The following is a 12,993-nucleotide window of genomic DNA, read 5'->3' as shown; positions in this document are numbered from 1 at the left end:
GGGGGGGGGGGGGGGGCATGTCTTTGTGCAGAAACGGGAGAACCGCTCGTGTTACTCTAGCTCCTGTCATTACTGTCAACTACAGTAAGTGGAAAATGTATAGCCCTTTGGGTGTCTTGTCCTCCATTGTGTCGCTCTCTACCCCCCCCCCCCCTTTCCTGGTCACGCGCACACGCGCGCGCGGTACCTGTGTGTGGAGGGTGTCCGGGAGAAGCCGCTGGTGGTCCGACCGTCCCGGCGGTGTCACGCACCTCAGACTTCAGTCATGCTGCGCATCTTGTCGTCTAACTTTAATTCACCATGAGTGCGAAGAGCAAACCATCAGAGAAAAGGTGAGTTTTGTCCTCTCCCCTTTCAGCGTAGACAGTTCACGTGACTCTGGTTGTTTCCCAAAGTTCGCTCCTTACCCAGGCCAAGTGTCATAAGTGACGCTTCTCGTCTACACGAGACCGAACAATGCGCTTAATCCTGTTGTGGTTCTGTTGCTCAGAGGAGAAGTTTGCTCTGATGGTTCATGGCAGACAGCCCTTCTAAGTTCTATTGATTTTAAATTAATCAGTTTTATTTGTGCAGCTCTTCCTAGGAAGGCTCTCCAACAGAACAGCCTTCCAGGCCAGCTTCTCCCTGGTGCTCATAGTGAGTGTTTTTATGTACATGCGCCCAGAAGATGTCAGTGTAGTTTATGGAAAAGACTGATCCAGTGGAAAAGGCTCCGCTGTGACTTTCTTTGAGGGGAAACAGCTCTCAACCTTGTCATCTCAATATTGTGATTGGGATGTGTGCCTCATCTCTGTCAAGGTCAGGGGTTTAGCATTTAAACACTGAAACAAAACCTTTTGGTGTCATGGCAGGCCAGTTGAAGTGCCCCTTTTTCTAGTTATTAAACTGCTCTCATTTCTCTGATCAGAAATGGCTCGAAGAACAAGCTGGATACCCCGCTGAAAGAGCGAAAAGGAACCTTTCCGCTGCTGATCAAGGTAGGGGGATGGATTCTGAAGAGTGCCTTGTCATTATTAAACATGTTTCTGTGAGGGGATGGTGAACCTTAATCACCCTGCGCCCAGCGCTGGTCTGCAGGCCATTAATTACATGTTATTTGTGCCATAGCGTGCAGTCAACAGAAGTGATTTATTAGGGAACATTCTCTACTTTCTGATGCTCTTGGCCGGTACAGAGAAACCATAAAAGAGAGGTGTCCTCTTCCTCTTCCCGTGTCAACCAAGCAGCCATGACTCACTACAAGGCCCCGACTTTTGCTGTGTGACACCTCACGGCTGTGTTCACCCCTTCATCTCGTCTTCTAATGACGCTCCACAACTACAAGGACGCATTCATGGATTGGTGGGCAGATCAGAGTGTTTCACAAGACCCCCCCACCCCCACTTACTCTTGATTAAACATGTAATAGTGCAGAGCGCTTTATCATCAAGGCCAGGGTTATCACACATCGGTGGAGCAAGAACGACTAAATCCACTTGGTGTGAAACATTTTACGGCACAATGCTCCTCTCAAGCTGCCTGTGCTCCGGCTTTATTGAGCCTCCATTTATAACTACAAGAAAGATGCTTTAATAGGAAAAATGGATGAATAGGGAGGACAATACACAGGTTGATGTGTCGGCTGCACAATAAACATTATGACTGCGACCTCATGTTCAGTGGCTGTTTACAACTGTTCAGCTCTGCAGTCGGAATAATTGGAACAGACATTTTAAATCAATTGGTTTTGACTGGGTGTGTCAGCTGAGGTATCAACATAGTATGTGATGTGCTTATTAAACTACCCAGGTAGTGCGCAGGAAGTTGCATTTTCAGCTCTGCTCTGAACATTAAATGATCGAGAGTATTGCAGTAATGTCACTTATCGATCACTAATGCAGCCGGTGACCGTTGTCAGTTATAAAGCTACTCGCCATTTTGACAAGTTTAGTGTCTGTGTGTTCGGGATTCTCCACACACATTGGGTGCGCAACAGGGTTTCACCTCAGTTGTCAAAGTGTAACTGATACCAGAATACAGGACAAATACATAGTTCCTGCTTTTTTAGGGGATTACTTTTTCAGGTAAACAAACACCAGGATGTGCTGTCAATGAATTCTCACACAATCGCTGCAATCACTGAGTTACTCTGTGCTTCCTGCTCTTGTATGTTATAATAAGTGGTACATTTCATGTAAAGTACCGTGTGCTGCTGCAGTGTGTTTTGTCCGCATTCTTTGATGCTCAGTCCTATTGCATTGGCTTTGGCATGAGCAAAAGTTCTTTCACATACATCTTCTCATTAATGAGGAGGAGTCCTGCCAACGGGTTCTTAAGCCGACCGACACTCTAAATCCTCTGGAGAACGATGAACGTTTTGACGTTTGAAGAAGCAGCATAGGCTCTGATGTGTTTGAGGCTGTTTCTGAGGACTGCACTCTTTTGGTTGGTAGATAAAAAGACTTCCCCCGTGTTAGATCAGCAGAGAGCATTTGCGTCATTTCAAAATACAAACGTAAGCAGCTGCTCTCTACAGATGACCCCCAGCTATCCAATATGCCCGGAGACTAGCAGCAGGCAGTTTTCAGGTTTCGACAGCATGACTCACAACTGGAGCCCACCTGTGAGTACTGTCGGACTATTCTGGATGCACCATACCAAAGCATAAACCCCGTATGCAGTAAAAACACTGGAGACTTCATATCACCTCTTTATCAGCTGAATGCTGTGTGTTCTTACAATCTGGCAGAGTTGAAATTTGCACTTCATGACCAGTGCTCATGTTTTGTTTATCAGGGCAGACCCGTGCCACTGGTCCAGCCTACCCCCAGAGGGACTGTCCTCCCCTATTATTCTGATGAACTCTTAACCTGATAGGGTTTCTCGTCACATCTTTGTCTGTAGTTGACACCGGACCCTCGAATTAAAGCCGGCCTTTTACAGCGAGAGCTCACCTCTGCTGAATTACCGGCTGCTATCTGGGTCACTGAGTTCTCAGCGCCACATATTTGTGCATCGGTGGGTGTGTGTAGATTCTAATATCATTTTACTATCACTTCTCTGCTTATTCCCACTTCTGTGTGTGTATTTGTGCATAAAATGATGCTGTCATGCGTGCAGTTTCGGTTACATTATGCATTTATGCGTGCCTGTGGGCAGCCATGTGTGCCAGCAGTAAGGCCTGTGGTTTGTTGTCAGGGCTGTCACATGGTTCAGGCTTCACAACATGTGAATATTCATGTTGTGGTAGCATAGCAGCATTCGCCCCGCTGTGAATAATAATAACTGTGATCCCTGGTCCACACGGGACTGTGAACGTATGGGCAGCATCTAGTCTTACTGCCGAGACTGACCCTGCTTGTGCTGCCGTGTCACAGCTGCAGCACTGAGACCCTCCTCAAGTCTGATAAACATTAAGTGGGTTTACAAAGAATGCTGGGTAGCCACCCAGGGAGTTTTGTTAATGAATGTCTGACTTGGTTCCATGAAGTGTCTGTTTTCCTTTCACAGTGAGTCATACAATGCAGAGCTGCTAAACACTGTATGCCAACGTCCTCCCCCATTGCACCTTCCATCTCCATAGGCTTAGGAGCATTGTTGTGTAATCAAGTGTGAGGTATTATCTAAAATATTGTTATATAAAAGGGCCCGGTAGTTGCTACCATGTTAGTCATACTCCACCATGATATACTGCCTAACTCAAGATTTCTTTGTAGACAAGATTCTTACTGTGTACGTGACTACTATTATATCTAGAGAAGCAAACATCAGTAAACCTAGAAGTGCACTTTAGCTGGCCGTTCACACAGGGACGGACCAAGTGTTGAAATGTGCTCCGGCTGCCTAACTGAAGCTAAGTTGGGCCAATGCTATTTTGTATTGGGTAGTGCTGCAATTCACATCCAGTGTTATTAGTTTGTTAGAAAAAAATGATGTACTTCATCATTTCACAGAGGCCTTCCTGTAGAAGAAAGCATCATTCTCAGTGAGCCTTAACCTTAGATGAAGGTTTAAACAGCAGGGAAACTCTGCTGCGATCAAACTTTCCTCCACTGTGAGAGGAACTAATGTTTGTTAAGAAGCAATGTTTACTCAGTTGTGTTGTCTAAGATTCTCTGGATCAGAGCTAATTTCGGTTGGCCGCCACTGGTCTGCATCATAGCTCGTTATCATGAAGATTCCAGAATTTATTCTGCTGCCCACGCTCACCGAGAAGCTTTGCCAATGGCCATCCTGCTGCCTGCAGCTAAAATACCCTGGTCCTCATCGAGCAGGGGTGTCAAACTGATCCAGGAAAGGGCCGTGTGGCTGCAGGTTTTCATTCTAACCAAGCAAAAGCAACACCTGATCCAACAATCAAGCTGTGTGGACACAGCCAGGTGTTGCTTTTGCTTGGTTAGAATGAAAACCTGCAGCCACACGGCCCTTTCCTGGATCAGTTTGACACCCCTGTCCTAGAGGCTCAGACTGGCCCCGTCACAGCCCACTTGACTGTGGAAAATTACCAGAACTATTAGAAATATGCTTACAATTATTTTAAAAGGTCCATTTATAATTTCCAAGAAATAAATGAAAATGGCCAAACAATTTCACAATACTGCGGGAAAAAAAACATTCCCTCATCTGTCAGTGATGAGAAGGGAGAATCGGTTCTGTTCCTCTTGGAATTTTCTGATTTCTTGTCAGTGTATGCATCTTAGCTTATCATTTGCTTTTTAAATGATGAATTATATAGGATTTGCCTGCATGTTTTTGTAACATTACAAATGTCTCCCACTACTATGATCTTGCAACAAGGAGTCATGGAGGAGAGGGAGGAAGGTTCCAAAACTTGGCTTCATTTCATGGTCACACCTCTGTGGCGTGAGCGCCACCTCCCTCAGTCGGTTGCTCTATATATAAGGCCCAATAATAGAAAATGCAAACATCCTTGGTCTTGAGTCATGATCCAGTTATTGCAAAGCTCACCGCGTTCAGAGGAATTTAATTGTTCTCAAATTTAACTTTGAATCAGTTGAGAAAACTCCATCACAGTGAAAAGAATGGAACTTATCAGCCTGTAGCAAAGGCCCCTGCTAACTGAGACAGAATTCCAGTTCAGTGGATCATAGCTCAGCCTTGGATAACGAAGCTATCACCATATTCTTCTACAGGCTCTAAATGTCCATTGTGTTTTGATGACAGGGTTGAACAGTATAGCCTCTTGCATTTAGCACCCAAAGACAGCGAGTGTTTCGGTCTCCATTGTCCACGCCGACCATGAATTCCATTGGAGTCAATCCTGCCATTTGGGCTAATTGTTATAATTAGAGGCCAGTGAATAGTCGGTGTCAATCTAGCTCGGGCATGGGCTCTTTTGTATCCAGGTGGAGACAAAAGCAGATCGCCTTGCTAAGTTCGTTGTGCACGGTAACAGGAGGTGAGTAGTTACAGAGTCAGAAGAAGGGAGAACAATGCTCATCATGGTATGGAGACAAAGCTCACATTAGCCTGTAACGTAGCCTGTAGGACCAAGAATTCAGTTCCAGAAGGGAAGGCTCCACCTGAGGTGGAATGACGGAACTGCAGGAAGATCTACGGAGGGGGAAAAGAGTAGGGTGGAATACTAAATATGGATGGATAACTGAAGACATTTGCTGTTTTGTCCAGGGATTTTGCTTCACTGAGGGCAACTTCAGAGCCATCTGAGGACACACGTGACCCCAGAGTTGCCAGAAATGCCAGGCCATCATCACTCACACTGACCTGGCTCCCCATGCAGCTCTGCTCAATCCTCAGGTTCTCAGGGTTGGCAGGCCAGAGTCACTCTGGGGCATTCAGGTCAACACATGCTACACACATGATGGAACCTGCAGGGTTCGATGACGCACGCTCATTTTGATCATGCAAATTCTCTGCACATATACATGAATAGCCTATTTGGACTTTTTACACTCCCAGCAGTAATAATGGGCCTCCCTCTTCATCTGACCTGCTTTATGGAGAAAACAGGAGGGTCTGCGGGGTGAGCGGAGCCAGGCGTGGGGCCCTAGGTCGGGTCTCATTCCCGCGATGGGAAATAGAACATGATAGATGAAAGAATGATTAATGAGATGAAGCTTGCAGGGTGAAGCTGTTTGAAAGGGGAGACAGCTGATAGCTTAGCAAAGTAGGTTATGGGGTCTTAAAATTGAACCTGTTTGTTATATTGAGTGTTTATTTGACATTTCCTCTTGAGATTCAAACCAGAAACGTAAAGTAAGAGAAGACTGGATGGCAACAAAGGTTACGTGACTAAATTCGGACAGGCAGGGGGGACATCCTCTGCTTCCCTATTGTTAGCTGCATCTGCTACCCACCCACATATTTACTATTTCCATGCTTGTGTTTGTTTTCAATGTTAGAGTAGACAATGAAATACACAATGACCAAAAAAAAAAATCATATTTTGTTTCTTATGGCAGTAGTGGTTGGATGAATGTCATTGTTTACTGAATCCTACCACAAAGTGACGTTCCTCTAAGAAACACTGTGATGTCATCACATCACCTTCATTTTCTTTCATTTCTGTATTTCCTGCACACTCTGAAAAACTGTTGTAGAAGAGGAAGAGGATTTAGTATCACTTTGCTTTTTTTTGAGGATTTTTCCAGGGGATTCATTTGTCTTTTGAATTGGGTTTCATTGTTTTCTTAAAGGTTAATTTAATGATCAGAGAGGCTACACTCAGTTGTTGGAACCCTGTCATGTGTACAGTGACGTCCTTAGCAGCAGACATCGGGGGACATTTAACCAGCCGGGCTAAAAACTGTAGTGATCAACTTGCCAGGACAGAGGGAGGGCCCCAGGGCAGAAAACCGTTCATCTTGCATACTTCATTTCCTGCCAGGTTTCTTACAGTAGTGTCTACTAAGATATTGGATGAGGATTTATTGTTATATTTAATATTATGAGTTTAAAAATCTTATGTGTTTCACATTACACATAGGATCTTGTATCTGTTTTACAGTTTTTTATTATGATTGACATCAATTCATTCATCTTCTTGGGGGGGTTTGCTGTCAAGACTTGTACTGTCACGGGTATCGAAGACAGAAAGGGGAGGGGTAGGGGAGCTGTTTCCTGCCTGAGGAGGGGAGACACGTCGTCTCCTGTAGATAGTGAGGTGGAGGTGAGCTGACTGCCGCCACTTCCTGCTTTGGACCAGCAGGCTCTGCTGACTTCCGTACGCTAAAAAGATGCTCAGTCACTCAGCTGCTCACTCCAGCTCAGACCCCGGCGGGGTAAGCTGCAGCACCTCCGCCAGTCGCGTTCTATTTCGACATCCCTACTGCTCTGCTCTGGCTGGCTTCAGATTAAAAGTGTTTTGCATTAATTTTGCAATTTATTAAATAACATCCGCCAGCCCTCTCTGGGCTGGACCAACGCAATCCAGTTCTGTTCTCACGCGCTGTGTTCTAAGATTGTTTTACTTTGATAATGTAATTTATTCGATAAATATGAGCTGATATACAAGTATCCAGTGGTGTGTTTGTCCTCTCTCAGCCTCCTACATTAGGGTTAATGGGGTTGTGTAAAGCATCACTCCTCTTGGAGAAACATTCTTGTAACCCAACTTAGATACACTAATCAATCCTCTGAAACTGCAAGGGACAAGTTCTACTCTCAAAGCTTTGTTCAAAGCAGCTCTAGCTGAGCCACGTTATGTGTTCTGCTGCATCAGTACTCTTCAAAGACTTGTATTCCTGAGCCACTATAGAAAACACATGAAATTGAAGACATATAATAACTGATGATACACATAATCCATTGCAGCCCTTGTCTGGCTCAATGTACAATTTATACACCTCTCTTGTGTAAATATCTGCGAGCTGGACTGAGAGAATGAATGTGCTTTCCTGCATTTTGACTGTGAACTGATTTGAGAACAGGACTTTAATCATGTCCATGAGCTCTATTATTACTGGGCGGCATCAAAATGTGACTCGGGTTCCTTCATCTACTCAGCCTTTGTCTGATATGAGATTTGCAAATTGCTTTGGCTGTGACGCTCAAAATTGTTTTATCCTGCTTGTATTTTAATTTGGCCTCGAATATGAAACTGGTTGTTTTGTATCAAGGGATGGGGACATGGAAAACTACCGCCATGGTCCAATTGTCTGCTGTACAAGGTCAGGAAACATGACCTGTGGCCCACTTCTGTCATTTTCCGTGACTGTCTGGGTCGCTGTCTGATAAAGCAGACAGACAGGATGCCTTTGTGTGTGATTATTACAGTAAATGAAACGGTGAGGAGTGTTTTATAGAACGTGAGAGGATTATGTGTGTACTCTGTACGTAGGTGGTCTTAACAGTTGACACAAATACACATGAGTGGGTATAAACTCTCAGTAAGAGGCACAAACAGTAGAAATAAAACAGTTATCAGACATTTCAGCTGAACATTATTATGATTCCTGTTATCAGACTGAATCATTCAGGGTGAACAGCAAATATAACCGCACAGGCAGTGTGCCTTAATTCATATGTAAGCCATTCAAATAAAACAAAAAAGGTCCATTCTTACTGTATGTCTTATCAGTGTATAGAGTTGGCTCAAATGTCATGGATTTGTTGACATGAAAATCTCCATTCAAGTACCAGTGAGAGACAAATTCCAATTTTTCTTCTACATAATGTATACTCTTTTTTTGTGAGTTTTCCAGTGTCATAACAGCAGCACAAGTCAAAGTCTTTTCGTCACCCTCTTATCCAGCACTCACTGAAATGACAACCCACACCGGGTGTATATGTCCCAGTGCAGAATGTTCCTAACTGCACCTACACGGCAAAAATGTGACTGGAAGAAGAATAACGACCGGTGCATCATGGAGACCTTGTTGTTGTTTTACCGCGATCCAGCGTCGGCTCCTGTCCCTCGCGTCGGGGACTGGGAGAATTAAGATGTTTATTGTGCCGCTCTGCAGCCCAGTGGAAAGAGAGAGCCTCTCCATGTGGCTAATGAGATTTGGCTTGACCTGAGCCCCACTTAGTTCTCAGCTGTGCCCACATCCGTGTGCACGCACACACACACACACACACACACACACACACACACACAGTCATGAGCAAAGACACACACTCAAACATTCAGTCCACTTGATAGAGAAAGACAATATGCAGAATCAGACATGATTGTGCCTCATCAGTCAGGATTATTGCAACCCTTCTATTTGAGTCCTGTAAAACAACCATTATTGCATTAAAACAAAAATTTAAATATATTAAAATATATTTTTTATCTTCGTGATTTTAGTGGATTTCCTTCCCTGGACTAGTTGATGAGGTGTAGAAATGACTGCATGATTAAAGGACATTCCTCTCAGGCCGTGTGGGTTGATTTTCATTTAAGGTAACACAGTAGCAGGATTTAAGACTGACAGAACAGTTGGTCCATGCTTCTCACCGGTCTGCCTGTTTCTCTCCTGCCAAGTACCATTGTCGTGTCATGAAGCGCGTTATCAGCCTTGTGTCTGAGTGTGTCCATGAACCCTTTCACACCAAAGATCAGGATTATTAACCAAAGTTCAACTCTTCTTTTGTCTCATCAAACCATGCCAGCATGGCTTCATCACACTCTGATAGTTATCAGTTACTTTAAAAACAACTCGCCTGTTGGAGATGCAATAGAAAATACACTGATTTCTTCTCACACTTAAAGTGGAATGGTACTGCCTTCTCTGTGTCCATCATGTTGTTGTTGTTACCACCACATTGCATTGTGGGATATTAATGTTGCTGTTCAGGCCATATCTAATATTGTGACATGCGCCCCCTGAAACTCCTTCCATGGCCATCCAGGTCAACCCCTCTTCACTGATACTCTCTTCACATGTCCAAGTCTGGCAGCTGGCAGCAATTATCTCAGGCCTGGAATGGAAGGCACCAGCTATGATCCTCTAAGACCAGGTAAACTGGTCCCGCTTTGACTGAGTCTCATCTGGCCTGGTATCCTCTCTATCTACCTGCTGTTCACGGCAACCAGGTCAGACCTCAGGGCTCAAAGGACAAGTAGCTCAGTTAAGACACCTGCCAGCTGAACGCACAAATTATGTAGTCGGACCATTCAGCAGATCTGGATCAGAGTTGGAAACGTGTTGTGTATGTAAACAAGACACGATGTTTACATTTTTATTCAATATCAACCCTTTCTGATTGTTGTTTTTTGCAGATATTTTGTCATTATGGACTGAAGAAAATTTCTCCGTACCTCAGTCTGGACACTTTAAGATAATTTGGAGTATCAAGGTCAAGACTGAGCTCAAAGCTTTGAGCGTCTCAAAAATAAAATTTAGCGACGCACATGGTCAGCTGGTAAAAGTCTGAACAAGCTTAATAGTCATAGTTTTTAGGTAAAATTTTAAAAGTTTGCTTAATTGCAGCAAGTAAGTGTAGTTAAGACCCCATAACCTAGTTTGCTAAGTGCACACCTTAATTACCACACTTTACAGACATGTACTGATAAATATGAGAACCTACTAGTTTGATTATTTAATTAGCTAATGCTTTTATGTTCGTTGTTTCGTAATGTTCCCTTAGCATGATTGGGAATTTACAGATAAAATATACAATATTCATTTATCAAACATTCAGCAGTGTATGCACAAAAATCCTCAGAATGTCTCAGTAAACATAATATCAAATTATCAACACCGTGAAAAGATTCTTTCTGTCAACTGATTGAAATCTTCTTGAGAACATCAGAAGAGGATGGTAAACAGGAAAAACAAACAATTCTAAAAAATAAGTTGGAAAAATTGAGTAGCATAATGTATAATGAACCTAATTCCCATGTCCAAAAAGTAGTAAGTATAAGTATAGAATTATTTAATCAAACTATAAAATATTAAACTAACTAGTTTAAGTTAGTTAATTAAACTTGATGTCTTTGAACTGGAGACTGACACAGTCTTTGGACTGTGGGAGGAAGCTGGAGTACCAGAGAGAACCCACACAGGCACAGAGAGAACATGGAGACTCACCCAGAAAGACCCCGTGCTCCAGCCGGGGCTCAAACCTGGAACCTTCTTGCTGTGAGGCGACAGTGCTGACCGCTGCACCAACCCTTTATCAAACCATTATTGATTCATTGATATTGAAACACCTTTATTGAAATTATAAGCTTGTCTTCAATAGACATAAACAAACAGATGCAAACCTCAATCACCCTCTCCTAACATTCATCATTTACATACATACACAGTGGCCAATTAACTTAGGTTAAATCCATATAATCCCTGCTAGCTGGGCTATCAACGCACCATCAGCCATCACCGAGGCAGACAGGCAGATTCCTTGGTCAGACATGTTTGTGTCTGGACTGAGAAAATTATAGTTCTGTATGAGGATGCAGAACACATATCAGAGTTTTGGTTTTTTTTGCACAGCCACCTCTGGACTGTAACATTTTACATATATAGTAAGGTACCTGCTTTCTCAAACAGGAAGATGTGCATGAAGAAACACTATGAACACACTTTAATATTTTAAACCTTTTTTTGTGGTTGTGGGAGAACACGATTCAGATGGCGGAGTGAAGAAGGGAGATGCAGCAGCTAGCTCTGAGTTATATAAGCATCAAGACTGGCTGACAGAGCAGTAATGAAATACAGTAGCCTGGTGCTTCGTGGGCCAGAAATAGCAACATTTTTCCTGACGCCAAAACAAGGTGATATACTGATTTTATTTTTAGTCGTGGGGCAGAATGTCTGTACGAAAGATACTGTACTTGTAGTCACCAAGAGGACATGTCACTTGCTATGAAAACAACATTTATAATGAAATGTTATACTTGTAACCTACCTTTATAAATGGAGAGATGGTGCTTAATCATTATTTTATTAGCTCCATCTAACCCTGATCCAGGAAGATAATCACAGCACTTTGCTCCTGCATGAATCTAAGCAGTAAAAGCTCACATTCATCCTGAGTGTCCTGTCCTGCTGTGGATTCTGCAGTTCCCCGCTGCTGCGTGCAGGCAGGAGGCCAGGAGCAGCAAGGGTGTGGTAGGATAATCTGTCTCATACGCAATATTTATCAGCAAGACTGTGGCATCCCGCAAGGGGTAGGTGGTAGCAGCAAAACAGGTGGAGAATGGTAGAGGAGATGGAGGGAGCTTGGGAGAGCGTATGACAGCCCCACTGGCTTTGTCTCCAGGATACGATGGCGAGTGAGAAGGCAGAGGAAAGTCGCAGGCATCTGTGGAGCCACATGGGAGGCCCATTAGAGCTGTAACTCCTGCCTGTCTGACTCCCTCATCACACGAAGAGCTCACCTGGGAGGATGAGGGGATCTGTATCTATAGTACCTCTCTCTCCTCTGTCTCTCCAGTCCAGCAACTCCCCCTCGCCAAACCTGCGCTCCCAGTGGTCTCTTAGAGGAAACCGAGCACCAGGCCCCTGCTGCTGTGTCTCCGGCTCAAGATGGGTCCCTCGTTGAGTCCCATCCATACGTCACAGACAGCAGCACTCCCTCACCGCTTCTAGCGACGGCACAAAGAGACACCATCCTGCCTGTGTGTGTCGGTAGCCGTCCTCTCTATTCTGTCTGTATCCTGGAGGGGAGAGAAACAGAAGAGGGAGAAGACGCGGGGTCACAGAGGTCTCAGCCAGCGGGGATGTAACCAGGTACAACATGGAGCAGAGCAGTGGAGAGCTGTGAAGAGCTACATGGATGTCAACATTAGGGGGGACACAGCTAAAGATGATGGAAACTCAGAGCAGCCACTGAACTTCATAGAATCCCGGGTCTTAGGTCCTATGAAGTCCAAAGAGGATTTCGGTTGGGAGAAAGGTCACGTTTCTGTAGTAGAAGCAGTAGGACATGCCGGTCTGGAACTATCCTTCTCGCCCCTCAAACAAGGCTCGGGCTGGTAATGGTGACTAGAGGCTGAGCTGGACTTCAGGGTGGGGTTTCGCAGCATGGAGGAGATGTGCTATGTGGGAAGACGGGACCTCACATGGCTGCGGTGGATTTAGCCTCCTCCAGGGCTGCTGC

At 44.4% G+C, this 12,993-nt stretch overlaps 1 long non-coding RNA gene across 1 annotated transcript; it reads left to right on the top strand.

Moving 5' to 3' along the window:
• The first annotated feature begins 203 nt into the window (after window positions 1–203).
• Window positions 204–12,520, top strand: LOC147258243 (uncharacterized). Its single transcript, XR_015116928.1, has 3 exons — window positions 204–332; window positions 908–977; window positions 12,328–12,520. It is a non-coding gene; the product is annotated as an uncharacterized LOC147258243 (long non-coding RNA).
• Window positions 12,521–12,993: the final 473 nt, after the last annotated feature.

Source organism: Aulostomus chinensis, chromosome 7 (assembly GCF_037954235.1).
Source record: "Aulostomus chinensis isolate RoL2024-O1b breed Wild chromosome 7, RoL_Achi_v1.0, whole genome shotgun sequence".
NCBI lineage: Eukaryota > Metazoa > Chordata > Actinopteri > Syngnathiformes > Aulostomidae > Aulostomus > Aulostomus chinensis.
The sequence above is the reverse complement of the archived record's forward strand: the minus strand, read 5'-3'. Positions and strand labels throughout refer to the sequence as shown.